Genomic DNA, 16,524 nt, shown 5'->3' on the forward strand with positions numbered 1-16,524 from the left:
TAGATCTATCTTCAGAATGATAATGTCCTTATCCAGATCTATTTCCTCATCTACTGCCTTACTGGAAAACATGTATTTCTTTGGTTTTTCTGCAGTGACTGCATCGTTGCCCTTTGAAATTGAAACAATAGTTGATGATGCTGGACTAGCTAACAAAATTGAAATAGGACTAACTAGAGAAAGACTGAGAGAAGTGCTAATAGTATCAAAAATTGGTGTTGCTCCCAACATTGTTGTACAGGATGGAGTGGGAGAACTAACAGTTGCCAAAATTGGAGTAGGAGAAGTCAAAATTGTAGTACCTGTAGGTACACTTACTGTACACTCTACAGTTGATATACTTGAAAAACTTACTGCTATGACTAAGGATAACTCGGTCAAAGAAGGTGGTTCCAGCTCAGTTAATGAAGTGGTAGACACTTGCATAGATGGTACCCAGAGCAGAGAGGAGACATGTGAAGATTGATCAATTGATGAGGCTATTGAGCTCACAATCTCACTAGTAGAAGTTATCTCCATAGTTGATATTCCTATTTTAGGTGGAGAGTGAGGAAGAGATGCAATGACTTCGGCTGCAATTATTAGTGGATCTTCTTCCTCCTTAGCTTGTTCTACTTCTTCCTTCATTTCTCTTTCAGCTTCTTCCTCAACTTCTAACATTAATGATTGCAGGTCTTCTGGAATGTCATCACCATCATCAATTTCATCACCATCATCATCATCATCATTATCATCACTATTGTCACTTCGTGGTCTTTCAGTGATTTCTTCACTTCAGCATCAGTGAGACTCGGCAAGAGATTCCTCAGGGTCTGCTCATAAATGTCTTTGACAGTATTGGTTGCAGCTTCCCATCTTGGTTGCAACCTCTCCAATAGCTCTTTGGAGATATGAGAGGCTATCTGGTCCAGGGAGTATTTCCATTTACCAATTTTGTTTAGTACCAGTTCCTCAATCTGCATTTTCTCCTGTTCTGTTCTGGTTTCAAACTTCAATGCTTAGAAGTTTGTGAAGCTAGCTCCTATATCTAATTGCTTCAGTCTTGCCTCAAGGGTAAGTGGAGGCTTAAAAAGTATAGGTTCCTTCTTACCCTATCTTGTTCTCCTAGAGAACACTGCAGTATTTTTCTTTGTAGGTTTGGTGATAGTCACCTTACCTTTCTTTCGTTGAGGCTTTTCTTCTTTTTCAGACTCAGTTTCCTTCTCTTCTTCATCTTCTCCTCTCCCTTCTGTTATCATGAGAGGCCAACATCTGTTTTCAGTTTGGCTATGCTCCTCTTTCCTTTGCTAATGGCCTAAGGGATTTTAACTTGAAGCTCAAATCTGGCCTTAGCTTCATCATATGTTCCCAAAATTGGTTGTCTTGGTTCTATAGGTTCATTTACCAGTGCTTCTATGATGTCCTTGGTTTCATCAATATTTACCTCATAGGGAAGAGGTTTCACCCATGCTACCCGAGGCCTGACTGCCTATATGTATACCTTGTCACAGTCTACCATGAAACATACATCTTCCTTTTACTCTTCAACAATTCTTGGAGGAATTCGGAACCTATTGTTCATTCTTTCCTTAAATTCTTCAAAATAACTATCCAAAACACTGTCAAAATTTTCACCTAATTCAGCGATGAATTCATTAATTTGATAAAGAATTGGGATATCATTTTTCCATACTATTGATCCTTTAGATGGAAAGGACTTTAGAATATAGAAAAATAAACAAATTAAAAGTGAACCAAATTTACAGGAGTTGTTCTTGGAAGTCCTTATGCTTTCCATATTTTTATTGAATTGGGACAAAAGCAATTCCGATAAATCAAACTCTACATTCTTCTTTACTATTTTATATGCCAAATCCACAGCTTCACAAGATACACTTTTTGGATGGCTTGAATTTTAGATTTTATGAGCAATGACATGAATGCCAAATCTCAATTCAACATCAATTACTGTACTGAGCTTAAGTCCTCTGCTATCCCATTCTGCTTGGGTTAGTCTCTGCAATTCTTCCTAACCTAGGGTTTTGGTAGTCTTGGCTTTGCCCAACATGGGGAGTCTAGTAATTTTGCTAATCATTTTGTTAGTGATAGGTACTGGTTTCTCTAACCACAATTGGCCATTGTGAACCTAACTGAGTACATACCTAACCCATTTTACTTGAAATTTCCTTGGCAAATGCAAAATATGGGTTAACCCTTTTGTTTCAAGATGTTTATTTTTGAGTTTCAAGGTTCCATCTACGCTCATTTCACCTAGGGTGTTGTCAATTTCTAGGTTTCCAAGTTCTTGAATGGAACACTTGAAATGAGAGCGAATGTGATTAATAAGAAGTACCTTTGGAGGGATTTGTGTCTGAGCACCGTTAGGGTCCAATGATTCTGCAATTTTCGGTGCCAATTTGAAGTTTGGGGTCTTCCATTCCTCTCCTCTAACCAGCATTTCTAAACCTTTCTTTTTCTTGGAGCTGCCACTTCCGGATCCCATTGCTACTCGATAGGTGTAGAAATTTTTTGAATAGATTCTTTGCCCTTTTGAAAAAAAATTCGCTCGAAAATGCTTTAAACTCACTCTGGAATTGCAGAAGATAACTTAGCTCTTTGTTCGCAGTAAAAAATGAGATCAAATTTTTCCCCTTTTGACAACAAATTTTCCATAAATGTTTTGGTATGATGGTAGATGAAATGACAGGTTGTCATCCACTAGCTCGGTAGATATTATCAACTCGGCGATCAAATGAAAACATTGAAGTACCGACCTAACTCGGTTATGTCATGAACTGACCTTGCTTGATTGACACAACTCGATCAATGAAACTTTGTTGCACCTGACCTAACTCGGTAGCTGCTACTCGGTTAATGAAGCTTTGTTACACCCGATCGAACTCGGTAAAGTCTTGAACCATCCTAAAGTCAAAGTGTATTTGAAATACTGATTTGATCATCCTTCTTCCTTTGGAGGTGCTTACGATAAATCTTGGAGGATGCAGTTCCAATATTTCTTTTATTAATATTAATTGGAAATGGTGGAATCACCCATTTCTTGAGTGACATTTCCATTACTTGATTTATTTTGCTCGGTAGATTTTGGAATCCACTGTTGCTTCATTTGCTTCTGAATGTTGTCTTCTTTGATTTTCTTCCCATCTTCAATTCTTTTGATATTCATGAAATTTTTAGCTATATGACCAAGTTCTGTACATGTATAGCATCTTACTGCAGTGCCCCTTTTCCTTAGGTGATGTCTAGCACAATTTATGCCAGAATGTCCATATTCTCCACAATAGTGACATCTGCACCAAGTGTTGTAGTCCCATCCAAATATGGCTTTGACAATCTGTTTAGCTAGATTGAATGATTTGGTTTTGCATTGGAATGCTTTGTGACCATGCTTTTTGCATTTGTAACAGTTGCCCTCAAATTTTGGTTTTTCTTTACACTCATTTGCCTTATGACCATGCTAATTGCAATTGAAGCATTTGCCACTGAATTTTGCTTTCCCATTGCTCCAGCATTTGTTTGATGTATTTCCTAACCTACCACAGTGATTACAAGTGGGTCTTTTATTCCTTTGTTCAACTTGTTTGGAGGATTCACCTTCTTCCTTGTATCCAAGACCAGCTTTACCCATTTGTCTATGAAGGTTTTCCTCATTTTGTTGATTTAATTGATTTATATCTATTTGGGATTTCATCATTCTTTCATTGACTTGCCTTTCAGAGATTAGGTCATTTTCCAAGCTTTCATTGATTTGTCTCTCAGTTCTTAAGTCACTCTGTAGACTTTCATTGATTTTCTTTTCAGTGTTTAAATCATTCCTCATTCTTTCATTTTGTGCTCTGAGAATCCTAATTTCTTCATTTGCATTAGAGAGTTGGTCTATAAGATCTTCATGCTGATGGGATTGATTATGAATTTCATGACTTCTATCTTCCAATTCTTCTTGTGCTTTGTTTCTTTGTTCTAAAACTTCACATAGCCTGATTGACTTTATTTCTTGCTCTCTTTTGAGCTTTCTTACCTCTTCTTGCAGAGATCCATTCTTTTCTAAAAGTTCTTTGATTGCTTTGTCAGCTTCTTCTGAATTACTTGATGGCAACAAATCTTCAATCCTTTCTTCAACATAAAGATGGTCATTCATTTGTCTTGCAAGTTCCTTTCTTCTTTTTAGGGATTGAGAAAGATGTTCCTTTGCTTCTTTGAGTTGAACCATGGCCATTTCTAGATCTAACTTTTCATTTTCTATAACTTTCTCCAGTCTGAATATCTCGATTGACTTTGATCTTTGCTCAAGCTATCAAGCTTTGTCTTGAGAACCAAATAGATCTGATACCAATTGTTGGAAATATTCAAGATATAACAAGTTACTGAGAGGGGAGGGGTGAATCAGTAACAATACAACTTTTAAGTTAATTCAGCATAAATTGAAAAATCATTCATTCACCTAATCTGATGCATGCAAGAGATAAATAAATACTCATAACACATATGCACAGAGATTTTGGTGACACAGAAACCTTCCAAAATAGAAAGTAAAATTGGGGTGGGGATGAAACCCACAAAGCTTCTTTTCTGCAGTAAGAACTTAGCCAGTTAAGGCATACAATGATCACTTCTGGTGATCTGCCCTGTTAGGAGCAAAGAGGATTGCTAGATCCACCTTGTTAAAGGATTTAAAATATACTTTACAAGTATGCACTCTGTTAGGAGATTTATACAAAGACTGTTAAGTCTACCTTGTTAGATGATTTTTAGATGATTCACCTATTAGGATGAACCAATCAGATCTACATATACCTTTATTACATCCTTTGCAATAATCACCTCTTATGATTGATGAAGTCTTTACTGCACCTTGTGAACCTTGCTAATATACTGCTCTACTGCTGAATTCACATCTGTCTCTTGTATCACAATATATTCATACATGTCACTTATCCATTACCACAATTACAACTCTGTATTATATACCATTTTAGTAATTATAGATGCAAGGTCGACTAAACACAAGTAAACAAAATATAACTGAGTCGGCCAAATAGTAAAACTCGGGTTCTTCAGACAGACTTGATGACCTTTTGATACACGGCATCCACTACGTTACACGGCATCGTCATGCACTCAGTAGAGGTAGGGGCTCGGTTCATACTAGTCATACAACATTGCCTGGAACTCAGTAACTATTGGTGGCTCAGTAGATATAGTGTCACTCGGTAAAAACTAATTTCTTTGTTAACCTAATGAGCTCGGTTAACACTGAGTCCTTCTTCACTCGGTCAATACTAAGTCCATCTTTACTCAGTTAACACTAAGTACATCTTCAATCGGTTAACACTATGTCCATCTTTACTCAATTAACACTGCTTCTATCTTTGATGCTCGGTTTGAACTGTGTCTTCGACGCTCGGTTTGAACTATCTTCGACGCTCAGTTTGAACTGTGTTTTCGACGCTCAATTTGAACTGTGTCTTCGACACTCGGTTTGAACTGTGTAATGAGTGTTGTGACTAATGGAAAATACCTTTATGCCAACAAAAACTCCATTTAGATTTCTATTTTTGTCCTCATAACATATAGACATGCTCCTAATAGTGCAGAAGATAATTGGAAGATTATTAGAGAGTACCATTTTTATATGAGTGGATGATAGATGTCACTCTCACAAGTTTGTATAACATTGTTTCGAGAATTATTTTTATTTCTTATAGGAGCATGAAATTTCTATGGATAGACACATGATTTGGTCATATAATTGCAAAGGTCAATTCAAGAATGCTTGGATGTTTTATTGGATGTGTAGGATGTACCTCGAGAGGAGGGTGCCTCATATTTGGAGTTTTTTTTGAGTCCGGCCATGGGAAAGGGGAACATTATAGTTAGCTTGCTTTTGTCGTAGTTGTTTTTAGTGTGATTGAGATCAATGTGAGTTGAGTGAGTGGATGGACACATGGGCTCCACATTATCTTAATCCATTGTCTATCATACCCTCTATTAGAAATGATGACATAAGTTCACTTGAGTATAACCATCTATTAGATCTTCTTCTGCTAGGACATATCTTTGCATTGGTTGCACCATAGGGGAATGATGAGAAATTAGATTATTAGTTAGCACATTTTGTAAGAGGTAAAAAAATCTTGCACAACCGATCATAGATGATGATGGATTCACATATCCTACTAGTTCAATGGTTGTTTTTGGAACATGGCTATGGACATACATCCTTAGAAGGAATGGAATTCCTGGATTCAAAGATTATCAGAAGCACAAAAAAATTCTCATATATTCACATCTTATTATAACAACAAATGTGAAGTTGTTGAAGCATCAAGGAAGACCAAAAGTAAAATAATTTTTTACTATTACTAATGTTGATCATGAAGCCCTATTGGAGACTCTGAAATAGAGGGAGGACCCTACTAGAAAACTTGACTAGTTATATTTACTTCTTATGTTATTTTATTTATAATGATTCAGTGAATCGATGATTATCTTGTTTAATAATATAAGTTACTAATATTTTTTATGATATTGGAATGTAGGTACATCATGAAGAGTAGCCATGCATGAAGACACAAAACTAAATAAGGAGTAGAATGAAGAAAAACCTATTCTAGTTTTGACACAATGATTTTTAACACTACTTTTTTTGACACTACGATTTTTGACACTACTATTTTTGGCACTACAATTTTTGGTAGTTGTATATTGATTTAATAATGATGAAACACTTGAGATATTTTAAATGAAAACTTATTGATTTAATTTAAGAAACAAAAATGATTTTACTTAATGAAATTTATGTGGAGGAACCTAAACAATGATGATTTTAATACATACTAACACCAAACTTGCACCATACCCAATGCTAAAAATTTGAGAGAGGTAAAAAATAATATTTTTACTTAATACTAACCCTAGTGACACCCTTGCTCCAGCCATGGAGAGCCTCCATCATTCATAGCCACCCCATATCGAAGAGTCTCCTAGGTGCTCTAAGTGCATTTCGAGGTCGATCTTTTGAGGGTCATAACTCAGAGTTTGTGAGGGCTATAAATGAGATATAAAATGCTATAGGATGATTACGTAGAGGCCTAAAATAAACTATCTCGAATTTCAAGATATCACATTCCATTTGGATTCGTCATATCAATCTCACTTGATGCCAAATCTCACAGTGTGCCTTAGTTCATAAGTGCATCACAGCGTACCTTTGAAACCATTCATCTTGGAATTTAATCATTAAATCCATTATCTTTGGATGGGTGGGTGAACCCTAGTGTCACCCTTTTTCTAGCCACAAAGAGCCTCCATCATTCATGGCCACCATGTATCAAAGAGTCTCCAAGGTGCTCTAAGTGCGTGTTGAGGTCAATCTTCCAAGGGTCATGACTCAGATCTCACAAAGGCTATCAATGAAATGTTAGATGCTATAGGATGTCCATTCCAAGGCTTAAAATAACCTATCTCATTTTTGAGAGATCACATTCTATTTGGATTCGGCACAACAATCTCATTCAATGCCAAAACTCGCAGTATGCCTCAGTTCATAGGTGCATCATAGCATAACTTTGAAACTACTGATCTTGGCATCAAATTAGCAATGCCATTAGCTTCAAATGGGTAGGTGAACCCTAGTGACACCCTTTTTCTAGTCATGGAGAACCTCCACCATTTGTAGTCACCCTATACAAAAGAGTCTCTAAGGTGCTCAAAGTGCATGTCGAGGTCAATCTTCTCAGGGTTGTAACTTGAAGCTTGTGAGGGCTATTGATGAAATGTTGAATGCTACGGGATGTTCATGCTAAGGCCTAAAATAACCTATCTCATTTTTGAGAAATCACATTTCATTTGGATTTGGCACAGTGATCTCGCTTGATGCCAAAACTCATAGTTGATCTTAGAGTTGAATCATCAATTCCATTAGCTCTAGATGGTTGGGTGAAACCTAGTGATACTCTTGTTCCAACCACAAAGAGCCTCCATTATTCACAACCACCCCATACTAAAGAGTCCCCAAGGTGCTCTAAGTGCATGTCAAGATCAATTTTCTGAGGGTCATAACTTAGAACTCATGAGGGCTATTGATGAAAAATCAAATTATATAGGATGTTCATGTCGAGGCCTAAAATAACCTATCTCACTTTTTAGAGATCATATTCCATTTGGATTCGACATAGCGATCTCGATTGATGCCAAAACTCATAGTGTAACTTTGAAACCACTAATCTTGACATCGAATCATCAATTCCATTACCTTTGGATAGGCAGCTAAAACTTAATGACACCCTTGTTCTAACCATGGAGTGCCTCCATCGTTTGCGACCACACAAGTGTAGGAGCACCTAAGTAGGCTAGTTTGTACTTAGTGCTTTTTTCTTGTCATTTTGGCTTGTTGTGATGGTAGCCACATCACTAGTGGTTTAATAAGACCTATTAGGTCCTTAGATAAGGTTAACTTAGTTGCTAAGTGGGATTTTACTCCTAAGTTGCTATTATGCCTATAAGTTGCTAAACAAGGGTTAGGTTGACCAGATTGGTAGAAAAGTTGACCAAGGGTGAAAAACCATCTTAGAATATCTAAATAAACATAATATGACCCCTTACCAAATTTTGTGAACTTGTCTAATTAAGATTTTTAAATTATAGCAAAAATTGATCAAAATTGCAAAAGTTGCAATTTTGCGATTTTGCAAGTTTTTCTTGCAAAGTTGAGAATGAGTGAAAAGAGTTAGTTAGAGGTTTGAGAATGACCAAGAAATATTGGACACACCTATATAATTCCATTTTTTATAAGTTTAAGGGGTTGGAAGTGTTTGGGTCATACAATGTACAGGTTGGGCATTGAAATGCATAGAACCACTATGTAAATGGAAGTTTTTGGTGTTGTTTTGGATTGAGAACATGAATATTTTTCTTGGAGTATTTATTTTAATGTATCTTATTTTTTTTTTAATCCTTCAATCAAGGATTTTTTGTTTATCTAGGTTATGTACATAAATTTCTTGTTTTAGACTAGTTCCTTGTAAAAAAATTGCAGCATTTTGGTTTCTTGGAGTTTTCCTCCTATTCCCACCATAGAAATGGCTTGAAAATGTGGTAAATGGGAGATTACTCATTCTACAGTATTTTTCCAAAAGAAAGGCTCAAGAAAATGAAGTCAACTATTTTTATGGTGATGTCCTAGGTAAGAAAAGTGTCTTGGCTAGTGGAAATATGGTTGTAGCCAACAACATATCACATGCTGGGTGATTAAAAATGTGACACAAAGTATGGGAAGTGGTAGGGAATTTTCCTATAGTACTCTTGGTGCAATTGGAGGTGATGATGTGCGTGATGTCCTAGGTAAGAAAAGTGTCTTAGCTAGTGTAAATATGGTTGTAGCCAACAACATATCACATGTTGGGTGATTGAAAACGTGACACAAAGTATGGGAAGTGGTAGAGAATTTTCCTATAGTACTCTTGGTGCAATCGAAGGAGATGATGTGCTCTAGAAGGAAAGTTATGCAAAATTTGCAAAACCAGGTTCAAAACCCCCTTCTAGCTTTGGTTTTTAGCCTTTTTGTGTTTTGGGTGTTTAGTATATGATGAAAGCCTAAAAGTGATGAAATCATCTCTATTTTTGAAAAGGGTATTCATATCCCTAATTTAGTCTTTCTATGTGGTTTTTGTGAGAAACACACATCTCCAAGTGTTAAAACCCTCTTTTCTTAGTTTGTAGTAGCAACACTTCACCATATTAGTGCATTTGGTTCCAAGAACTTTCTTTGCTGGATTGTTTCAAGTTGAATCATGACATTTTGGACATGTTTAGATAGTTTAAAGATTGACTATGCCTTTTTAGGAGTTATGGCATGCTAAATTTCTTGTTTTGACATTCTTAAAATGCACTCGCAGAAACACTAATGATAGAGGTTGGAAAAAACCAATAAGAACTTCATTTGGAACCTATTCTTGAGTTGCAAAAGGAAAAATGACATATGATCAAGGTGTTAGAATCCTCTCATGCCATGATAATAGTTTGAGGTGTGAAATGACCTTGCTATGACTATAATATTAATGTGCTGATAGCAGTAAGTAGTTGAAATTTGTTTGAGATATTGATTTTTAGTTATTGTAGAGCTACTTGTTGATCCAACATAATACATATCAATGTCATAATGTTGATGGAAGCCTTGAATCTTTCTTGCATTTCAAAAATGTGTTGGCATTATGTTATATTTGTCATTAGTGATAACACTTATTCAATCCTGAAAGGTTATTGAGCTCATCCCTCAATCCACAGTTTATACTAAGCATTTAGTGGTTACCTTGTAAGTTCATCACTTAAGTAGTTCACACCAAGAATTCCTAAAGCTATTGAGTGAATGTGTAGTTCAGTAGTGTTTACCAAACTTATAGTGTTCACTAGACAAGAAATGGTCACCGAGCTTCACAGTGTCTATCGAGTTATCAGTTTGCATGAGGTGAAGTTAGTTTCTACCGAGTGATGAATGTGTAGTGTTTACCGAGTGATAGTAAGGTAAACAAAGGATTCAACATTTACCATGTGACATTATATCTACCAAGTTTCCAATGGTTACCAAGTTCCAAGCTACTTTGTGTGATTAATATGGATCATGCTTCTACTTCTACCGAGTGCATGATAATGTCAAGTAATGTAGTGGATGTTGAGTATTAGAAGGTCACCAAGTCAGCTTGAAGAACTTGAGTTTTCTACTATTTGGTCGACTCAGTAATGTTTTGTTTACTTGTGTTTTAGCCGACCTTGCAATTGTAATGATTGGAATGGTATATATGTAATATATTGTATCATTTGTAATGTATTATGAATATGAAGAAGGAATGTACATGTAATGTTTTGAGAAGAGTGAATGCAAATTAGTGGTAGAGTAGAGTATTCAACAAGGTTTTCAAGGAGCAGTAAAGATATATCAGTCACAAGAGGTAATCTATATTTCAAGGATCTAATAAGCAATCAAGTTGTAAGCCAGATCTACTATTTCATCCTGACAAGTGAATAAATTTTCTAAATCCTTTAACAGGGTAGACTTAACAATCTTTGTATAAATCTCCTAACAGAGTACATACTTCATTATATGTTTGTAAAACCTCTAACAAGGTGGGCCTAGCAGTCCAAATTGCTCTTAATAGGGCAGATCATTAGAAGTGGTCAATGTAAGCCCTAATAGGCCAACTTTATACTATAGTAGTAAAGTTTTGTGGGTATCATCCCAACCCCAGTTTTACTTTCTATTTGAAAGGTTTCTAAGTCACCAAATTATTGTGTTCATCTGTTATGCATGTTTGTTCTTTCATTCATGCAATAGATTAGGTGAATGAATTGTGAATAATTTATATTGTTAAAGTGCTAAATTATTTTAAATTTTTTGAGGTTACTGATTCACCCCTCCCCTCTTAGAAACCTAGCTAGTCTTGATTATTTCCAACAATTAGTGTCAAAGCATTGTGGTTCTCAGGATAAAGTTTGATAGATTGAGTAAAGATCAAGGGCAATGGAGATATTTAGAGTTGAAAAAGCTATTGAGAATGAAAATCTAGATCTAGAAATGGCCATAGCCCAACTCAAGGAAGAAAAAGAGCATCTTTTCTAATACTTGAAAAGAAGAAAGGAACTTGCAAAAAAAATGAATGAGCACTAGTATGTTGAAGAAAAGATTGAAGATTTTTCCCCTTCAAGTAGTTTAGATGAAGCAAATGAGGAAATCAAAGAACTCTTGGAAAAGAATGGCTCTCTACGAGAAGAGGTAAGAAAATTGAAAAGAGAACAAGAAGTTTAGCCAATAAGAATTTGTGAAATATTGGAACAAAGGAATAAGGAAAGTGAAGGCTTGGAGGTAAGGAACAATGTAAATCAAAATTAATCCCTTCAGAAAGAAAGTCTTATCAATCAACTCTCCAATGCAAATGAAGAAATCATGAATCTGAGATCTAAAAATCAAAATTTAAGCAATGACTTAATCACTACAAGATCGATCAATGAAATATTGAAAGCTGATCTAATTTTGGAAAAGAAACCTAATGAAAGGATGAGGAAATCTCAAGCAGATATGGATCAATTGAATCAACAAAGTGAGCAAAATCTTCATAGGCAAAAAGGTAAAGAAAATCTTGGTTACAACAAAGAAGGAGAATCTTCCAAACAAGGTGACCAAAGAACTCAAAGACCTACTTACATTCACTGTGGTAAGTTAGGTCACACATCAAACAAATACTAGAGCAATGGAAAGGCAAAGTTCAATGGAAAATGTTAAAATTGTAGTCAACATGGTCATAGAGCTAATGAATGCAAGGAGAAACCAAAATTTGAAGGTAAATGTCACAAATGCAAGAAACAGGGTCACAAGGCAACTGAATGTCAATCCAAACCATTCAATCTAGCTAAACAACTTGTAAAGGAAATATTTGGTTGGGACTACAATACTTGGTTTAAATGTCATTATTGTGGAGAATATGGACACATTGACATAAACTATGCAAGGCATCACTTGAGAAAGAAGGATACCATAGTAAGATGTTATACATGCAATGAACTTGATCATATAGCTAAAAAATACATGAACATAAGAAGAGTCAAAGATGAGAAAAAAGCTAAATTTGACAACATTAGGAAGCAAATGAGACAATAGTGGATTCCTAAATCTACTGAGAAGAATAGTTCAAATGATGGCAATGTCACTCAAAAAGTGGGTGACTCCACCATTTCCAATTAGATTCGTAAAGGAGGAACTGGAACTATATCTTCAAGCCAAATCTTGAGTAGTTCAAAAATGGAAGAAAGAAAAAGATCCAAATTAGTATTTGAGATACAAAGGGATTACATGAGTTTAGTTAATACCAAGCAAGGTTAGTCACAGACTCAACCGAGCTAGGTCGAGAGTAATAAAAGTTTGTTCGTTCATCGAGTCACAAGTTTCTAAAGAGCTAGTAAGTGGATGACAGTTTGTCATGCACTATGTCATTATGGCACCTAGCATTAATGGTGAATTTTCATCAAAAAGTGTAGAATTTGAATCCATTTTTCATCACATCTTTAGAATTCACAGAGCTAAGAGATTTTCATGTGCATGCAAGCAATTCCAAGTGATTTTGAGCAAATTGCTAGCAAAGAATTTATTTGAAAAATTTCTTTCACTTAGTGAGCAGCTATGGCATCTAGAAGCACTAGCAATAGCAAGGCAAAAAGAGGTTTAGAAATGTTAATTAAGGGTGTGGAATGGAAAGTGCCAAATTTCAAGCTAGTTCCAGTAGTTGTAGAGGCACTTGACCCTAATGGTGCTCAATCCCAGATTCCATCAAAGGTACTTCTGATTGATGACATTCGCACTCATTTTAAGTGTTCTATTCAGGAGATAGGAACCCTAGAAATGGATAGTTCTTTTGAGGAAATGTGTGTTGAGGGTTCACTTAAACCTGAGCATAAGCATCTTGAAATAAAATGGTTGACCCATATCACACACTTGCTAAGAAATTTTCAAATTAAATGGATTAGGTATATTCTTAGTCATGTACACAATGGTCAATTATGGTTAGAGCAGCCTGTGTTAATAACCAAGAAGATGATTCACAAGATTATTGGTCTTCCCATGTTGAGTAAAGAAAAATCTACCAAAACCCTAGGTCGGGATGAACTCCAAAAGAAAACCCTAGCCAAGTGGGATGGTAGAGGTTTGAAAATTAGTATTGTTTTTGATGTGGAGTTAAGGTTTGGTATTCATGTAACTGCTCACAAAATTTATAGCTCTAGTCATTTCAACAACATGCCATGTGAGGCAGTGGACTTAGCATTTAAGGTTGTAAATAAAAACATGGAATTTGACTTGTCAGAATTACTGTTGAAACAATTGAACAAGAATATGGATAGCGTTAAGACATCAAAGAACAACCCTTGTAAATTTGGTTCTTTGTTGACATGTCTTTTCTTTTATGTGCAAAATTTTTTCCCATCCAAAGGTTCTATTGTGTGGAGAAAAGATGTTCCTATCTTGTATCAGATAAATGAGTTCATTGCAAAAATGGGTGTAAACTTTGATAGCATCATGGACAATTATTTTGAAGATTTCAAGGAAAGAATGAACAATAGGTTCAGGATTCCTCCTAAACTTGTTAAGGATTACAGAGATGATGTGTGTTTCATGGTTGACTATTGTTAGAAAGGTTAATCTTTCCTTGGATATATTTTAATTGGGATATTCCAAGGGTCCCTACATGTAGTTTGTAAACTTGTACACATGTGGAGGACATGTCATTGTTTGTCCTTTATTCCACATGTAAGGCCAACTCTTGTTTATTTCTTTATTTAGTTTATCCTCCTTAAGAGGATTGTGACACTTTGCACACACCTATTATGAATGTGGCATTCATAGAAATGGGAGTTACAAATGCAACTCCTCTCTCATCTCTATATAAGAGATGCTCCTCCTTCTTTCTTCACAATTACAACACCACTCTAAGCACTTGATGTTATTGTATTGAGCTACTTTTGCTCCAAAACTCTCTCTCTCTCTTCTCTAGGCATTTGCCTTCATTCATAATACTCACAAGGGGTTTTCTTTGCTTTCCCCTTATAAATCCTTGTCTCCATTGTTGAACCATCTTGGTGTATGCTCTTGGAGTTGCTTATCTTATGGTAACATTGTTTCACACTTAACTTACTTGGATTGTTTCTCGTTCCTTGCTCAACATTATCATTTCTTACATGGCATCAGAGCTTGGTTATCTAATCCTTGTTTTTAAGTTTTGTGGTGAAGGTTGCCATTCATTGGAGCACACCTTATTTGGAGACGTTATTGAGAGAAGAAGTTTGTGTTGTGATTTTAGCTCTTTTTAACTAATCTTGTGCATGCAAGCTTCATATTTTTTTTTACTAACCCTCTTTGGAAGGCTTGCCGCCAAAGGGTTTTCTTGTAAAGCTTCATATTTTTTACTAACCCTCTTTGGAAGGCTTGCCGCCAAAGGGTTTTCTTGTAAAGTTTCATATTTTTCACTAACCCTCTTTGGAAGGCTTGCCGCCAAAGGGTTTTCTTAGTAAATTTCAATTTTTTTTGGTTTGTTTTGGACGGCATGCCACCAAAAGAAAAAAGATTACATTAGTAAAGCTTTTTATAAAAACACAATAGCAAAGCTTTCTAACTCTCTACTTTTTCCTACTTCATTTATAAAAAAAAAAATTTCTTTAAAAAATAAATATTTCACTATATTGTGTTTTTTATAAAAATAGGTCAAAGCTTAAAATATATTGTGTTTTTAAAATATATAAAAATAAAAAAATATATATAATTTTTTGAATTTGGTTGGGCGGCCGCGCCACCCGCGCGCCGCTGCACGCAAACGCCACCGACGTTGCAGACCTCACGTCGCCACGCGCAAATTTTCTCCCACCCCCACACCGCCGCATGCAAACGTCGCCGACGTTGCAGACCTCGCACTGCCGCGCGCAAATTTTCTCCCACCCCCGCGCTGCCGCACGCAAACGCCGCCGACATTGCAGACCTCGCGCCGCCGTGCGCAAATTTTCTCTCACATTCTTTACAACCTGATATTGCTAACATTCCTATTTAGTTAGCTAATAATCAGACTTGTAAAGTTGAAGGACTAGGTGATGTTACTATTCCTAATGGTAAATTGCATGATGTTTTATATGTACCTGACTTGAAAACTAATCTACTTTCTGTTTCACAGCTATGTCAGAACTATAAAGTTGAATTCTACAAAGATACATGTTATATTATAGATCCTCAAACTCTCAAAGTGATTGCTCATGCTAAAATGGATAATGACAATTTGTTTAAATTCCATGAATTTGCTAGTTCACGATATTCTTTACATACTTCTATCAATTTCAATCTATGGCATGAAAGACTTGGTCATTTAAATTCTGATTATATTACTTTCATGCAAAAGCATAATATGGTTGATGGCTTGCCTCACATTATTCCTTCCAAGATTGCCTGTACAGGTTGTATGAGTGGTAAGATGCATAGGGAGCCCTTTCCAAGTGGAAAATCATGGCGAGCAACTCATAAGTTGCATCTTGTCCATAGTGATCTTTTGGGCCCCATGGAGAATACCTCCATCCAAGGTTCTCGGTATGCACTTACCTTTGTTGATGATTTTTCTAGACGAACTTGGATCTATTTTTTGCATAGCAAGGATCAAGTTCTTGATATATTTATTGAATTTCAGTTATATGTTGAAAGGAAATCTGGGTATAAACTTAAAATTCTTAGAACTGATAATGGGAAGGAATATGTGAATAATGCTTTTCATTCTTATTTGAAATCATTTGGAATTAAGCACGAGCTTACTATTCCTTATACACCACAACAAAATGGTGTAGCAGAAAGAAAGCATCGCACCATTGTTGAAATGGCTAGAAGCATGTTGCATGCTAAAAATTTGAATTATAAATTTTGGGCTGAAGCCATGTTTTGTGCAACTTATATTCTTAATCGGACTCCTACCAAAGCTCTCAAGGCTATCACTCCAGAAGAGGCTTGGTCTGGTA

General features: G+C 35.8%; 1 pseudogene; it reads right to left on the reverse strand.

Annotated features, from left to right (window-relative positions):
• LOC149549541 (uncharacterized) overlaps nucleotides 1–15,502 on the reverse strand; it is an 84,214-nt pseudogene extending 68,712 nt beyond the window's left edge.
• Nucleotides 15,503–16,524: the final 1,022 nt, after the last annotated feature.

This window comes from Cupressus sempervirens, chromosome 7 (genome assembly GCF_028749045.1).
Source record: "Cupressus sempervirens isolate cs-2001-9-10 chromosome 7, ASM2874904v1, whole genome shotgun sequence".
Lineage (NCBI taxonomy): Eukaryota > Viridiplantae > Streptophyta > Pinopsida > Cupressales > Cupressaceae > Cupressus > Cupressus sempervirens.